This window comes from Sciurus vulgaris (genome assembly GCF_902686455.1).
Source record: "Sciurus vulgaris genome assembly, chromosome: 4".
NCBI lineage: Eukaryota > Metazoa > Chordata > Mammalia > Rodentia > Sciuridae > Sciurus > Sciurus vulgaris.
This window is the reverse complement of record NC_136464.1, coordinates 148,425,952-148,444,283: the sequence shown is the minus strand read 5'-3', so window position 1 is coordinate 148,444,283 and position 18,332 is coordinate 148,425,952. Positions and strand designations below refer to the sequence as shown.

The 18,332-nt window shown below is 36.6% G+C and overlaps 1 long non-coding RNA gene across 5 annotated transcripts in view; it reads right to left on the bottom strand.

The window, feature by feature from the left end:
• The window catches only part of LOC306659979, a 34,908-nt gene extending 17,509 nt beyond the window's left edge, over positions 1-17,399 (bottom strand). The window contains exons 1-4 of one of the 5 annotated variants that reach the window (XR_013763512.1): positions 17,150-17,399; positions 16,498-16,566; positions 8,505-8,620; positions 1,471-1,592 (exon numbers count right to left, since the gene is read on the bottom strand). This is a non-coding gene — a long non-coding RNA (uncharacterized lncRNA). Of the gene's footprint in view, positions 1-1,470; positions 1,593-8,504; positions 8,621-9,727; positions 9,886-16,497; positions 16,567-16,820; positions 16,932-17,149 lie in introns of those variants that run through there. The other 4 variants (XR_013763514.1, XR_013763513.1, XR_013763515.1 and 1 more) reach the window with 4 other exon arrangements.
• Between the last annotated feature and the right edge of the window lie 933 nt (positions 17,400-18,332).

Here is an 18,332-nt window from a genome sequence, read left to right as displayed (position 1 = left end):
AAGGATTGTGAGTTCAAGGCCAACCTCAGCTCAGTGATTAAAGCATCCCTGGGTTCCAACCCCAACACCAAAACATAAATAAATAAAATGTTTTATTATAATGGTTATTGGTACTGATTTTATGTTATACCTCATCTGGAGGTTTCTAAGACACCCAGGACCAAAGGTTCATTAACGACAAGGCAATCCTAAACTCAGGGTCTGATTGGATAGTCTCAACATTTTTTCAACAGAATTTAATAGGTAACAGAGTCAACATTTTATTAAACAACAAAACCCATAACCATGGATTTCTAATTGCTTACCATTTACCAGGATACAGTAGACAAATAATAGCTTGGAATTCAGGAATCAAAGTAACACATCAGCGCTTTTGTAAATAATTGTCTAAAACCAAGGCAATAGAAACAAGGGAGGGCAACCCATGGTAATACCTAACTCAGAAAGTTTGATTCAGCCTTTCATTGGCAAAGTCATAGTGGTCAGAGTTCCTCTGGAGATGGGGACAAACAAACTAGGTTCTTCTGGAGCAGCAGAAGCAATACCTCTGCCTCCCTCTGTCTTCCGAGTAAGTGTACATCTAAGTCACATCCATAATTGGCTGCAAAGAAGTCTGGGAAATAACAAGTGTTTAGCTTTTTGGCCCCTGTAGTCTAGGAAGGCCCAGGAAGAAGAGATTGAAATGGATGCTGAGTGACGACCCCAGAAGTCAATGCCAAAAGACTAATCTTCTTCACAATCTCTTCTCCCATCCCCAGATTGCTGGAAAGAATATGGGAAAACCAGTCCATCAATGTAGCAAGGATTGATTATACTGATAGAGGGTGAGGAATGAGCAGAGCTGGTTTCGTTAGGCTGCTCTGGAGAAGGAGAGGTTATAACCAAGTGAAGGAAGCATTATCCCCCAACAGGCAGCAACACTTAAGAAGGAGCATTGTCCTCTTTTGTCCAAGCTCATTATGCCCTGCAACATGCTCTACCCACAAGCCAATGAAGGGTAACTTCTCTTCTGAATGAGGCAGTCAGATTACTTAACCTGTGAGTGACTGAGTCCTATGAGGCAGTATGGAGAACAGATGAATCCCTGGTCATTGGCTGATCCTGTGATATCAGCAAAAGCCAAGTCTGGGAAACATTTCTTTTCAAAAGGTGAGGATGTTAATAGCCTTGACACTCAGTTCTGATGCTGACAGTTATCAGACGTTCCAGGATGATGGGCTTCCTGGGTACAGCAGGATAATAGCAGAATATTCCTAGCACTGCAACAGTTGGATAGCTGCAAAAATGTTTCTAGCTCTGTGATTTTTAGTGTCCAAAGAAGCCTTCTGATAACTTTCAAGACTTGAACAATTTACAAGGCCCCTATAGTTTAACTTCCTAATCATGAGACTCTCTATAATAAACTTGTGGAGCTAGTTCCAGGTCACTGTTCCTCCATCAAAGTGCATTGTCCCACCTGGCCCTACTTACTTGAAAATGTCTCTGTGTTTTCTCTGCCTCTGTGTTTTTCTCCATCTCCAGTCACCCCTACTCAAGATCCTTGGTTGATGCTTGTGTGGCAGAGCAGAACTCCCTGGCTCACCAATGGGTTACTGGGAGAGGAATGGGTAGAAGTCACCTATGTATTAATAAATACCTAGCCAAAATAGCCTTCTCTCTGCAAGGAGTGTAGTCATAGTGTTGTTGATATTTGCTCTTGCTTTCAATTTCACCAGGATAATATAGGGGCTATGCCTTCTTTCAATTGACTCTGAATCCCAAGTTTCAACTCTATGAAAAAAATTCTGATAAGTGCTATTATGTATCAGGTCCAGGAGACATAAAATTTTAAATAAATGAGACAGACACAGTTCCTGCCCTTGTAGAGCTTACAGTCTAGTGACAGGTTCTAAAAATATGCTTAGCATGATAAACAATTTCCTTACAGCCCTGAGATCAATGCAGAATTTCTGAGTATGAATCCCTCTCACCTTTGGACTCTGTTCCCACACATTAAGAAGTCTCAGCTACAAAACAAAATTACTGAAGTCTTTGAATTTGAAGAGTATTCTGGGAGAGCACACAAGGTCAGGTCTATCTATAGACCAAGCATAGCATGCACAGCCCCTGGCTAATGCTGGGCAAACATTTCTGTTCTCAAAGAGAGAGTCTGTGCTTTGGGAATCCTGTTAAGGAAGTCTGGTCCTAAGTCAACATGATGAAGATTTGGACCTACTTTTTCTTCTAGTAGGTGCAAGGTCTCTGGTCTAATTCCTTGATCCATTTTGAGTTGAGTTTGTGCAGGGTGAGAGATAAGAGTTTAGTTTCATTTTGCTGCATATGGATTTCCAGTTTTCCCAGCACCATTTGATGAAGAGGCTATCTTTCTGCCATTGTATGTTTTTGGCACTTTTGTCTAGATGAGATAACTGTATTTATGTGGGTTTGTCTCTGTGTCCTCTATTCTATGCTATTGGTCTACCTGACTATTTTGGTGCCAATTCCATGCCTTTTTTGTTACTATTGCTCTGTAGTTGCTTCACTCTTCCTGCTAAGGATTGCTTTGGCTATTCTGGGTGTCTTATTCTTCCAAATGAATTTCATGATTGCTTTCTATATTTCTATGAGGTGCATCATTGGTATTTTAATTGGAATTGCATTGAATTTGTATAGCATTTTTGGTAGTATGGGATAGATTCAAACTAAAAAGATTTTTCTCAGCAAAGGAAACAATCAACAATGTGAAGAGAGAGCCTACAGAGTGGGAGAAAATCTTTGCCACACACACTTCAGATAGAGCACTAATCTCCAAAATCTATAAAGAACTCAAAAAAACTTTACACCAAGAATACAAATAACCCAATCAATAAATGGGCTAAGGAACTGAGCAGACACTTCACAGAAGATCTACAAGCAATCAACAGATAAATGAAAAAATGCTCAACATCTCTACTAATAAGAGAAACGCAAATCAAAACTACCCTAAGATTTCATCTCACCCCAATTAGAATGGCTATTATCAAGAATATAAGCAACAATAGGTGTTGGCAAGGATGTGGGGGAAAAGGTACACTCATATATTGCTGATGGGGTCGCAAATTGGTGCAGCCACTCTGGAAAGCAGTATGGAGATTCCTTAGAAAACTTGGAATGGAACCCACTCCTTGACCTATACCCAAAGGACTTAAATCAGCATACTACAGTGATGCAGCCACATCAATGTTCATAGCTGCTCAATTCACAATAGCTAGATTGTGGAACCAACCTAGATACCCTTCGATAGATGCATGGTTAAAGAAACTGTGGTATATATACACATGGAATATTATTCAACCATAAAGAGGAATAAAATTATGATATTTTCAGGTAAATGGATAGAGTTGGAGAATTTCATGCTAAGTATGCCAATCCCAAAAACCAAAGCCCAAATGATTTCTCTGATAAGTGGATAATGATATATAACAGGGTCAGGGAGGCAAGAATGAAGGAAGGATGGATTGTATAGAGGAAAATGAGGGGTCGGCAGGAAGGAAAGATAAGAGAATGAGACAAACATCATTACCCTATGTACATGTATGATTACATAAACAGTATGACTACTTTGTGTACAACCAGAGAAACAAATGTTGGACCCAATTGTATACAATGAATCGAAATTTTTAAAAATTTATAGAATATACCATCCAACCAAGAGCGAATACACTTTCTTCTCAGCAGCACATGGATCCTTCTCTAAAATAGACCATATATTATGCCACAAAGCTAATGTTAGCAAATACAAGAAGACAGAGACACTACCATGTATTCTATCAGATCATAATGGATTGAAGTTAGAAATAAATGAAAGAGTAAAACACAGAAACTATTCCAACATCTGGAGATTAAACAATATGCTATTATATGATGAATGGATAACAGAAGATATTAGGAAGGAAATTAAAAAATTCTTAGAGGTAAATGAGAACAAAGAAACATCATATCAAAATCTCTGGGACACTATGAAAGCAGTACTTAGAGGGAAAATTATTTCATGGAGTGCATTTAATAAAAGAAGTAAAACTCAACAAATAAACGACCTAACACTACAGCTCAAAGCCCTAGAAAAAGAAGAACAGAACAGCACCAAAAGTAGTAGAAGACAGGAAATAGTTAAACTCAGAGCTGAAATCAATGAAATTGAAACAAAAGAAACAATACAAAAAATTGACAAAATAAATAGTTGGTTCTTCGAAAAAATTAACAAAATTAATAAATCTTTAGCCACACTAACAAAGAGAAGATGAGAGAAAACCCAAATCACTAAAATTCGGAATGAACAAGGAAATATCACAACAGACAGGATTGAAATACAAAACATAATTAGAAGCTATTTTGAAAATCTATACTCCAACAAAATAGAAAATTTCGAAGACATCAACAGGTTTCTAGAGACATATGAATTGCCTAAACTGAACGAGGAGGACATAAACAATTTAAATAGACCAATTTCAAGTACTGAAATAGAGGAAGTCATCAAAAGCCTACCAACAAAGAAAAGTCCGGGACCAGATGGGTTCTCAGCTGAGTTCTACAAAACCTTTAAAGAAGAGCTCATTCCAATACTTCTCAAAGTATTCCATAAAATAGAAGAGGAGGGAACCCTCCCAAACTCATTCTATGAAGCCAATATCACACTGATACCTAAACCAGACAGAGACTCATCAAGGAAAGAAAATTTCAGACCAATATCCTTAATGAACATCGACGCAAAAATTCTCAACAAAATTTTAGCAAATCGCATACAAAAACATATTAAAAAGGTAGTGCACCATGACCAAGTGGGTTTCATCCCAGGGATGCAAGGTTGGTTCAACATCAGGAAATCAATAAACGTAATTCACCATATTAATAGACTTAAAGTCAAGAATCACATGATTATTTCAATAGATGCAGAAAAAGCATTTGATAAAATACAGCACCCCTTCATGCTCAAAACACTAGAAAAAATAGGGATAGTGGGAACATTCCTTAACATTGTAAAGGCCATTTATGCTAAGCCCATGGCTAATATCATTCTAAATGGTGAAAAACTGAAAACATTCCCCCTAAAAACTGGAACAAGGCAGGGATGCCCTCTTTCACCACTTCTATTCAACATCGTCCTTAAAACTCTAGCCAGAGTAATTAGACAAACCAAAGAAATTAAAGGGATACGAATTGGAAAAGAAGAACTCAAACTATCCCTGTTCGCTGATGACATGATTATATATTTAGAGGAACCTGGAAATTCCACCAGAAAACTCTTAGAACTCATAAGTGAATTCAGTAAAGTAGCAGGTTACAAGATCAATGCCCATAAATCCAATGCATTTTTATACATAAGTGATGAATCTTCAGAAAGAGAAATTAGGAAAACTACCCCATTCACAATAGCCTCGAAAAAAATAAAATACTTGGGAATCAATCTCACAAAAGAGGTGAAAGACCTCTACAATGAGAACTATACAACACTAAAGAAAGAAATTAAAGAAAACCTTAGAAGATGGAAAGATCTTCCATGTTCTTGGATAGGAAGAATTAATGTTGTCAAAATGGCCATACTACCTAAAGTGCTATACAAATTCAATGCAATTCCAATTAAAATCCCAATGACGTACAGAAATAGAGCAAGCAATTATGAAATTCATCTGGAAGAATAAGAAACCCAGAATAGCTAAAGCAATCCTTAGCAGGAAGAGTGAAACAGGGGGTATTGCAATACCAGATCTTCAACTCTACTACAAAGCAATAGTAACAAAAATGGCATGGTATTGGTACCAAAATAGAAAGGTAGATCAATGGTACAGAATAGAGGACACGGACACAAACCCAAATAAATACAATTTCCTCATACTAGACAAAGGGGCCAAAAATATGCGATGGAGAAAAGATAGCCTCTTCAACAAATGGTGCTGGGAGAATTGGAAATCCATATGCAACAGAATGAAACTAAACCCATATCTCTCACCATGCAGGAAACTAAACTCAAAGTGGATTAAGGACCTCGGAATCAGACCAGAGACCCTGCAGATTATAGAAGAAAAAGTAGGTCCAAATCTTCAACTTGTTGGCTTAGCAGCAGACTTCCTTAACAGGACTCCCATAGCACAAGAAATAAAAGCTAGAATCAACCACTGGGATAGATTCAAACTAAAAAGCTTTCTCTCAGCAAAGGAAACTATCAGCAATGCGAAGAAAGAGCCTACAGAGTGGGAGAATATCTTTGCCAATCATACTTCAGATAGAGCACTAATCTCCAGAATCTATAAAGAACTCAAAAAACTCTTCTCCAAGAATTCAAATAATCCAGTCGACAAATGGGCTAAGGAAATGAATAGACACTTCACAGAAGAAGATCTACAAGCAATCAACAAACATATGGAAAAATGTTCAACATCTCTAGTAATAAGAGAAATGCAAATCAAAACCACCCTAAGATTCCATCTCACCCCAATTAGAATGGCGATTATCAAGAATATGAGCAACAACAGGTGTTGGCGAGGATGTGGGGAGAAAGGTACACTCATACATTGCTGGTGGGGCTGCAAATTAGTGCAGCCACTCTGGAAAGCAGTGTGGAGATTCCTTAGAAAACTTGGAATGGACCCTCCATTTGACCCAGCTATCCCACTCCTTGGCCTATACCCAAAGGACTTAAAATCAGCATACTACAGAGATACAGCCACATCAATGTTCATAGCTGCTCAATTCACAATAGCCAGACTGTGGAACCAACCTAGATGCCCTTCAATTAATGAGTGGATAAAGAAACTGTGGTATATATATATATATACAATGGAATATTACTCAGCCATAAAGAATGATAAAATTATGGCATTTGCAGGCAAATGGATGAAATTGGAGAATATCATGCTAAGTGAGATAAGCCAATCTCAAAAAGCCAAAGGACGAATGATATCGCTAATAAGTGGAGGATGACACATAATGGGGGGGAGGGAAGGGTTAGTGTTAGGGTTAGAGTTAGGGTTAGGGAGGGGAGCAAGTATGGAGGAAGGAAGTAGTGTATAGAGGGTAAAGAGGGGTGGAAGGGGTGGGGGGAAGGGAAAAAATAACAGAATGAATCAAACAACATTACTCTATGTAAATTTATGATTACACAAATGGTATGCCTTTACGCCGTGTACAGAGAAACAACATGTATCCCATTTGTTTACAATAAAAAAAAAAAAAAATTTTTTAAATGTAAAAAAGGAGGGAGCCTGGAGTGATGGGACCTATATTGGGACACAGTGCTCCTGGTAAAGGCTCTGCAGTAGGTATATCAGTGCAGAGCCCTCCCAAAAACTCCACGCCACTCAATTAACAGGCCACAAGTCATTTCACTCATCTTCCTGGAAAACAAGAACTACAAGCAAGCAAAACTAACTCAGCCATGGTTTTCTTTACTGTCTGGCTAGTACCTGCTTTCAGTTAGCTAGAGAAAAAATATATTTTTTAGATTAAATTATCATCTAAATTCACATAGGTTTAGATTAGGGGAAAGTGTTATACAAACAAATAAAAAGGGCAGGGGAGTTTCACCAAAAAGATTTAAAAGTAGTTTTCCCACAAATTGTGAGAAATCCATCAGACTGGCCGGTACCCTCACCTCCAAGTCAATTCTAGTGTGGATGATAGTAAGCTGGAATTTGGGGTAACCTTTCATGCTACCCTAATATGATAGTCATGCGAGCTTTCCGGTTTCCATGTTAGAAGACAAACAGCCTAACCCATGTGAATGGGACCTCTTTTCCTCTTTTTCAACCATTTTTATTATGAGCTAAGCTAGTGCTAGGCACTAACAATACTGGGTTGGATAAGTTATGATCCCTGCCTTTCAGAAAAGTAGCCTGCACCTCACAAAAAGAGGTCAAGTGAAGTTCCATTAAAGACAAAGGACCCTATGAACTGTCCAACAAGGACTTGAAGCAAGAATGAAAATGAACAAAGACCAACCCAATGAGGAGGGCAAAGCCTATTTACTCAGAGCTCCCTGTAACAGGGAGTCAGTTGGCCACCATCATTTGAGTTTGGGCAAAGACTCAAAGGCAGCGGAGGAGTGGGGAAGCTACAGAGTGGAAAGAAGGGAAGGCTCAGGTGTGCCTGGATGGAAGCTATTGGCAGGAAAGCTGTGGTCAGGCCACCCAGAAGCAGGCCATCCTACGGAGTTGGTGAGGGGCCATATTGTACCGTCTCTGGTGGGTCCAAAGTTGGAAGTAGGTGAAAAATTAGAGAAGTTGTCAGTCTTTCATGAAGTCTTGGTCAGTTGGGGCTAATTATTATAGAAGTTATTGTTAAGCTTCCTGAATTATTAATAAAGATAACAATCTGGCTTCCTAAAAACCTGCTTATAGCGGGTGTATTTCTTATAGATGAGGGGATTGGTTTCCTAGGCAGGTTATGGATCAGAATCTAAATTCTATTTTTATATATGGTCTAGCTATGTCCAGCTGTAGCCTATTCTGTCTTGGGCTCAGATGTCACCCTGTCCCCTTGCAGCACTTCACCTGACTTCCTTGGTGCCTCCTGACATGCTTAGCTGCTGAGCTTCAGGCCATTCCAGGAGAAAGTCTCTGATTTCCTGCAGATACAGCTCTCCCCACCTGAGTACACTAACTCCACTCTGTGTAAGACAAGGATAATCATACTCACTGAAAAACAAACAAATTATTTAAACAGCAAGTCATTGAATCATACATGACTCTGTGGCAAGGGCCTGATTCATTTTTAATGGGATTAAACATCTGTGGGTATAAGCATCCAAAGGCAAACATAAAAGCAATGCTATAGCAAAAATGAAAACACAAACATTACCAAATGAAAAGGCATTTAAAGAAAAATAATATACGGTATCCTATTTTAAATAACGTATGTGTGTGCATGTGCATGGAAAAAATATGGAAGGAAAGGAAAAAATTTCAATAAGTTCTCTCTCAGTTGGAGGATTAAAGGGTTTTTTCTCTCCGCTTGTTTAATTTCCTAAAAATTTTATAATCAACATGCATTTTTCATGAATTAGCAACAATAAGTTTTAATTTATTGAAAGCCTATTGAATATTAAAAAAAGAAATGCTTTCATTAACAACCCATCTGACTCATTGATTCATTCATAACTGCCACCTGTCATTCTCCACTTTTCAAGTTATTATAAGGATTATATAAGGTAGATGTTTCAATCTGTCTTATGAATGAGGAAACCAAAGTGCAGGCAGGTTGACGACTTGGCCAACTTTGGTGGCCTCAATCACTATTCTGACCTTTAACTGTTCCGGACATGGACACCTGTATGGCCAAGGAAAATCACTTCCATCTGCAAACAGGGATGGTGATTATGCCCACCTCCTGTGGTGGACTGTAAGGACAGGAGAGCACACACACACAGAGGCCAACACCATGTCCGGGCCACAGGAAATGTCCAGCACATGATCGCTGATGTAAGGGGCCACTGTTGTCAGGGTTCTATGGATGCTACAGGAAGGGCCTTGTATTTAAACTCAAAGAAACAACAATGGGTAATAGGCATAATTTTCATGGGGATTATATTAATTTGTATGAAGAGACTAGGGTATGGAATAAGTTAATATTAGGAATGAATATGAAGGATTTTTAAAAATTCACTCTTGGGATTATCTTCTCCTTTGTTCACAATTTTCAAATTTTAGAATGAGTTGTGGATTATTTTGATAGAATAATAGAAGAAAAAGTTCTAACCTTTCTCAGGTCATCTCACCTGTACCTGAGGCCATGGGCCTGCGTGGCAGCTGAGAGTTCACAAGGTCCTGGGAGGCTGCACACCTTGACTTCTCACTCTTACCCTGACTGTCTAATAAAATTGTCCAAGAATCTGTGAGACATTCTAACATACCAGACACACCCTAGAGGTTATGATAGAATTGGTCTGGGTGGGGCCCTTGCAAAGATAGAACTTAAAAGCACACCACGGTATTCAATGTGCAGTCAGTCAAGAACCACTCGAACTGAAAGCACAAGGAAATAAGTTCTTTGGGACTTGTCAATCAAATATAGGAGACAAATATAAGTTCATTGGATTAAACAAAGGGGAATGAAGGGAGGGGAGGGAAGATGGGAATGCGAAAGATGGTAGAATGAATCGGAAATAAATTTCCTATATTCATATATGAATACATGACCAATGTAACTCCACATAATGTACAACCACAAGAATGGGAAATTATGCTCCATGTATGTATGATATGTCAAAATACACTCTACTGTCATGTATATCTAAAAAGAACAAATTTTAAAAAAATAAAATAATAGGAGACAACACTCACAATCAAATGATATGTTCCAAAACAATTAAAATTCACCTTGCATTAAACAAATTTTCATTCATTTCATTTTAAACTCTCCACTGATGAAAATAATACCTAATATTTCTTGAGCACTTATAATGTAATTGGCACACTTCTAAACATTTCATAGTTACATAGATGGTATAGGATTTGAATTCAGGAAGCCTGACCCAAGGATCTCATCCTGATTTTATGTTCTCAATAGTGTAAACATTCTTAACTTTAATAATGGTTTAGTGCTAGAGGCATCACAATACCTGATTTCAAATACACTCCAGACCCATAGTTACAAAACAGCTTGGTATTGGCATAAACACACACACACATAGACCAATAGAACACAATAGAGGATCCAGAATTAAACCCATGAAACTATAGACATCTGATTCTTAATAAAGGTGCCAACACATACCTTGCAGACAAGACAACCTCTTCTAAAACTGGTGCTGGGAAAACTGGATAACCACAAATAGAAGCTTGAAACTAGATTGCTATTTCTCACCCTATATAAAAATCAACTCAGAATGGATCAAAAACCTGAATTTAAGACTTGAAACTTTGAAACTACTGGAGGAAAACAGAGGGGAAACAATTCAAGACATTGGCAGAAGCAATGATTTCCTGAATAGGACTCCCAATAGGTCAGGAAGCAAAAGCAAAAATTGACAAATGGGACTATATCAAATCAAAGGCTCTACACAGCAAAGAAAGCAATCAACAGAGTGAAGAGACACCTACAGAAAATGGAAGAAAGTCTTTGCCAGCTACTCATCTGACAGAGAATTAATATCCAAAATATATAAAGAACTAAACAAATAAAAGAACAAATAATCCAATCAATAAATGGGCAAATCATCTGAACAGATATGTCTCAAAAGAAGGACAGATGACTAATAAAAATATGAAAAAAGGTTCAACATCATGGAAATACATACAAAAATTCATTGAGAGTCTATCTCAACCTAGTCAGAATAGCAAAAACAAAAAAAGGAGGAATCCTTATATACTGTTCATGAGAATATAAATTAATATAGCCACCATGCAAAACAGTATGGAGGTTCCTCAAAAACTACAAATAGTTCTAGCCAATAAACCACTCCTGGGTATATAGTCAAAGGAAATTAAGTGAGAGTACAAGAGAGATACCTGAATATCCATGTTTCCTACAGCACTTTCACAATAGCCAAGATGTGGGATCAGCCTAGGTGTCTGTCAGCAGATAAATGGATACAGAAAATGATATATACACATGACAGAATTTTATTCCACCATAAAGAAGAATGAAATCATGTCATTTTCAAGAAAATAAGTAGAACTGAAGATTATCTTACTAAGCAAAATTAGCCATATCACGTTTTTCTTTGTGTGTGGAAATTAATAATATTAAAATAAGATGAACTGAAAATAGAAAGCAGACTATCAGGGCAGGGGAGGAGTCTGGGGGAGGACAAAAGAGAGAGGCTGGATAGGATCCAAGCACAAGATGTGAGTGTGTAAAATGTTCAAGTAAAGCCCATTCATGTGTACAGTTAATATGACTGAATAATTATAATAAAAGTGGTTTAGCCATTGAAAATGATCAATTTAAAATTTGTAAACATTACATTTTTGCACTTTCCCAGTTTTTTCACAAATAGGCAGTTTTTACTTGTGAAAGCATTCTGCTTATCTACTGAAGTAATTACAGAAAGAATGCACCGCAACATAACAGGCTGTATATCATATCATAGTATCACACTCAAGGATGACAAACTCAAGACTTTTTCCTCTAAGATCAGGAACAAGACAAAGATGCCCCTTTTGGTACCTCTACTCACCACAGTATTAGAAATCCTAGCCACAGAAATTAGGTTTAAAAAAAAAAACAGAAGCATCCAAATTGGAAAGGAAGAAGCAAAATAGTCTCTGCTTGCAGATGCCATAATCTTATATGTAGAACACCCCACAGACACAACCAAAAAATTTGTTAGAATAAATGAATTCAATAAAGTTGCAGGATACAAAATCAATATACAAAAATCAGTGGTAATTCAATACATGAACAAAAATTTTAAAAATTAAGAAAACATTCTGACAGTCACAAAAAAAGAATAAGATACTTAGAAGTAAATTTAGCCAAAAATGTGAAAGATCTGTACACTGAACTTTCAAACACTGATAAAGGAAATTGAAGAAGACACAACTAAATGAAAAGATACCCAGAATTCATGGATTTGAATTAATATCATTCAAATATCCATATTACTAAAATTGATATATAAATTCAGTGTAATCCTCCTCAAAATTTCAATGGTATTTTTCACAGAAATAGAGAAACAATTCTAAAATTCATGTGAAACCACAATAACCCCCGAATTGTCAAAGCAATCCAGAGCAAGAACAAAACTGAAGACATGATACTTTCTGATCTCAGATTGTGTTACAAAGGTATAATCATTAAAAAAAAAAAAAAAATGTGTGGCATTGGCATAAAAGGAGACATGTAGACCAACAGAACAGAAGAGCCTACCCAAAAATAGATCTTCACATATACAGTCAACTAGTTTTTGATAGGGTCACTAAGAAGGCACAATAAGGAAATGAGGGTCTTTTCAATAAATGGTTTTGGGAAAATAGGATGTCGACATGCAAAACAATGAAATTGGGCCCATATCTTATGACATATATAAAAATCAATTGAAAATGCTCTAAAGACTTAAGTATCAGATCTGGAATTAAAAAACACTAGAAGAAAACAGAAGGAAACCTTCTTGACACTGGTCTTGACAATGATTTTTTAAATCTGGCACCAAAAGCACAGGTAACAAAACAAGTTACCTATAAATTAAGTACAGAAAGAATGTACCTCAATATAACAAAAGGCTTCAAACTAAAAAGCTCTGCACAGCAAAGGAAACCATCAACAGGTGGCTTATGGATAGGAGAAAACATTTGCAAACCATATATCTAATAAGGGGTTAGCACCTAAAATACATGTATGCAACTGTGTAACTCGGGGAAAAGCCCCAATTAAAAACTGGGCAAAGGATTTGCAGGGCACAGTGGCTCACGCCTGTAATCCCAGCAGCTCAAGAGGCTGAGGCAGCAGGATAGCAAGTTGAAAGTCAGGCCCTAAGCAACTTGGTGGGAACTTGTCTCCAAATAAAAATATAAAAAGTGGTAACAATCCACTGTGGCTCTGTGTTCAATCCATGGTAACAAAAAAAAAGAAAAAGTGCAAAGGACATACTTGAACATTTCCCAAAATAAAACATACAAGTGACTCAAATGGCCAACAGATATATCAAAGGTGCTGAACCTCATCAGGTAAAAGCAAATTAGAACCACTCTACCACCTTATACCTGTTAGGATGGCTTTTTAGTTAGTGTGTGTGTGTGTGTGTGTGTGTGTGTGTGTTGTCAAGGATAGAAAGTGAAGTTTGGTACACTGTTGATAGGAATGTAAATTAGTATAGTCGCTATGAGAATTCTCCAAAATATTAAAAATAGAACTACTAGATGATTCAACAAAACCACTTCTGGATATTTATCCAAAAGGAATTGAAATCGGGATCTTCAAGAGCCCAGCACCCTCGTGTTCACTGCAGCATTTGTTATTCACAGTAGCCAAAACGCAGAAACAAACCAAATGTCTATTAATGGATAAATGGATAAATAAAATAAGGTATATATGTATGATGGAATATTACTCAGCCTTAAAACCATGTAAACCTACCATTCAGGACAACATGGATGGACCTTAGAACATCCGTTAAGTGACATAAGCCAAAAATAAAAAGTCAATAATTATATAATCTCACTTTTATCTGGAATTAAATATAGTCAAACTGAAACATATAGAAGCACAGAATGGTCGTTGCCAAGGGCTGGGGAGCAAGGGAAATGAGAAAGTGATGTGCAAAGGATAAATTTCAATTATGCAAAATAAATAAGTTCTGGAAATCTGCTATACAGCATAGTGCCTGTATAGGTAGTATGTTATAATGTATTGTATACTTAAAATTTTCTAAGAGGGTATATCTTATGTCAAATGCTCTTATACGAAAAAATACTACTAATAAAAGGAACAGGAGGAAAATTTGGGAGGTGATGAACATGTCTATGTCCTTGATGGTGGCGATAGTTTCACTGCAGAATATTAGCCCCAAACTCATGGAGTTATACACATTAACTACATGCAGCTTTCTATATGCCAATCATACCTCAAGGACATGTTTTTAAAATAATACTTATCTAACTGGATTCCTGTTATTTCCAACCCTGAAAAATAAACTCTCAGATTACCTGCTGCTTAATTTAGTTATTTTGATTTTTTTAATTTGTGAATTTGAAAAAAGGAGTAGGATATCCACGGAAGGGATCTGGTGTCAGATCTACCATTTAGAATGGGGAGTATAATTTAATGATGCAAAATGATCAAAGGGGACAACACTCAGGTTTATGCCCAATTTTAAAAACTTGTTATAAGGTTTTTGGAAACTGAAAATATTCTACTGCAGGTACCATATTCATATTCAGAAACTGAAATTAAAAACGGTGCAATTTTATAGAGTATCTGGCGCACACCCCAGGAGGCCACTTCATTTGCATAAACTAAATAAAAAAGGTGAATGTTTGCATGGAGCTGGGGAAAGGGCAAAATCTTGAGCCATCTGGGTAATTGTCTAATTTATGAAAATAAACCTCACCACAAACTGCTTGCTTTCTTCACCCACAATCAAGAGTTAGAAGTAAAAAAGTTTGAGAGGAGGGGAGTATGTGTTTCTTATGTTTGTGAGAGAACTGAGTCTTTTACCACAGGGAATGTCACTGTTAGGGTTGAAGGATAACATTCCTAAAAAATCCCTTTTGTTGATTGCTTATACATACATGTTTTTTTAAAAAACCTAGTTTCATTTTAGTCTTGAATGCTCAGAGTTGGTCACTACTCCCTAAGGGAAATTACTTTGGAGTAAATGAGCAAAATAGTCTTTAGCAAAATGTTATTTTTCACATTCAGAGAAAAGCACCCTTTACCCTTAGGATTCTTCCAAGATGTGCGAGTCCAGGACCTCAGACTTGGCAAACAGATTTAGGAGCACCAATGAAGAGAAGCCGGGTCAAACCCGACTCCACTAGCTGAGGGTTTTATTTAAGAAGCAAAAGTTTTCATCTCCAGATAAACTGAGTGCCGTAATCGGAGTATTTCTGCTTGGTGGTGAAGTCTACTAGAAACAAAATCTCAGAGGAAAAGGCTACCAAGTAAACTGAACTCACTGATGTTCTCTCCAGACAATAATAGCCAGGTAAGTGAGACAACTGAAATAATTCATCCTCCTAGATCACAAAGCATGAAAGGCAATATGAAATGTGATATGAAGACTGTAAAAAGAAGTGCACAAAAGTCAGGAGTATTCTTCCAAAATAAAAAATGTGGGTGGGAATTAATCAAATGTTAGAAGTTGCTCTGATATATTTTAATCCACAAAGAGAATTCCTTCCTGCCAATTTGGGTGTCAGGTAGCCACATCAAGTCTAGCCACTTAGAAATACACAGGTGTGGCAGCATTGAAAAGCAGTCTGCAGTGAGTTACATCCAGCTGACTGCACCTCAGATCTCCATTTTATCATTCACTCCTCACCCAGCACACAGCCTGGTGTGAATCTGTCTCCCTTGGACTTGGCAAACATACCTGGCACTTCTTTTGTGTTAACCCTTGGCTTCGACTGTGAGAAAAAGTCTTTCTTCTCCACTTCTCTGCTTTCTGTCTTTGGTTGGCATCGCCCAATTACTTCTGATCTCCTCCTAAACCCATCCCTAGGGGCACTCGGCTAGATTCACTTAACAAGATTACTTCAAAATAGATAAATTCTAAGTTGATGAGTTATAAAGAGAACCTGACAAATCACAACTCTGGAGAACAATTTTAATATCCCTAAAACAGGTCAGAAAAAATAATTAAAGATCTAAAAAATGAACAACAAAATAAACAACCTTGATCTAACAAACATGAATCACATAGAGGATGCTGTGCTTTTGAGTATACATGAAACAATTCCAAAAACATCTTTGAAGCAAATTAAGGCAGACTCAACAAATACCAAAGAAATAAAATCATACAACCCTGTTCTCTAGCCATAACGCAGCAAAATCAGGAATCAATAAAAATTTTAATTTATGTTTTAAAACTAAATATATACTTACAAATAATTTGATGGTCAAAGAAGGATTGTTGTGGAAATTATAAAAAATGGAAGCATTTTCAGGATGCAGCTAAAGTGGTATAAGAAACATATAGAATTAAATTCAGATTAGGGAAAAAATCAATATAAATTAATAATTAATATACTCAATCCAAAATATTATTTTTAAACTACAAAGCAAGCCAGGGTGGAGGGGAGAAGAAAATAAAAAGTAAAGAAGAAACAAATTAAACAGAAGAGGGAAAGAAAAAAATAGTATCAACAAAAGCAAACATTCTTTCTTTAAATAGAAAAATCACTGGTGCTGGGCACAGTGATGCACACCTGTAATTTCAGCAGCTCAGGAGGCTGAGGCAGGAGGATTATGAGTTCAAAACCAGCCTCAGCAAAAGCAAGTTGCTAAGCAACTCAGGGAGTCTCTAAATAAAATACGAAATAAATTTGGGGATGTGCCCCTGAGTTCAATCCGTGGTACCAAAAATAAAAAAAAATAAATAAATCTTTGGTAAGAGAGAAGAAAGAGTGTGTACAGAATGAAGAATACTAGAAATGAAAAGAGGGACAAAGTATAGATAAACAAATGTCTGTTCAGACTGTTTTAACACAGTGCCTTAGACTGGGTTATTTATAAACAACAGAAATTTATGGCTCACAGTTACAAGGTTGAGAAGTCCAAGATCAAGGTGCCAGCAGATTCCATGTCTGTGAGGGCTGCTCTCTGCTTTGCGGGCAACTGTATCTGCTGTATCTTCGGCAGGAGAGTTGGACAAGCTCCTCAGGTCTCTTTTATAATCATCTTCTAAACTTCCCACCTCTAAATACTATTTCATTGTGTCTTGGGTGTCAGAATATGAATTTGGGGGGAGCACACTCAGGTCAAGAAGGAAAGAATTCTGAAATTAAATGAGAATACCATAAACAAATTTGTCAGTAAATTTTTAAAAAATTAAATATCATGGAAATTTTCCTGGAAAATACTGCAGCTACCCAGAATTGTTTCAAAAAGAAGCAAAAACAAAAACAAAAAATTAAAGAAACATATATCCACTAAAGAAAGTGAATCAACAGTTTAAAGGTGGTGGGGGGCACTGTTTTACAAAGAAGCACCAAATACCAGAACCAGACAAGTTTAGGGCATATTTTACCAGACCTTTAAGAATTATATAACTGCATTCTCATTCAAACTATTTCAGAAACCAAAAGAGAGAAAAGCTCTCCAATTCTTTTTTATGAGACTAGCAAAAGCTTAATAGCAAAATTGAACAAACAGTATGAGGAAGTAAAATTTAAGGTTCACTCTTATGAGCATAAATCCTACATTATAACATTAGCAAAAAAAATGAGGAATGTAAAGATGATTTAATAAATGTAAAATCTATTAATACAAGTACTCTATCAAAAGATTAAAGGAAACAATCTCAACAGATGCAGACCATTATCTGGTTAACAAAGAAGGTCAACCTACTTTTGTAGTATTTTTAAGAAACTAGGAAGAAAAAAAAAAAACTCTTTATTAACCTAGAAAACAATGAATGCAAAAAAAAAAAAATAACATCTAATATGCTGATCACCAATAGAAGTACCTGCTATAAAGTTATTAATGTAAAATAACTGTTCGGCTTGTTGGAGATTTTTACCAATTCAGTAAGACAAGAAATAGAATGAAAGGAAAAGGGAGAAAAGTTCAAAATCACCATTAATTGTAGTTGATATTTTTGTCCACAGAAAATAAAAAAGAATTCACAAACTATCAGAACTAACAAGAGGGTTCAGTAAGATTGCAAGATTTTAAGATATAATAATAATAATAATGCCATTTCCATACATAATAAACAG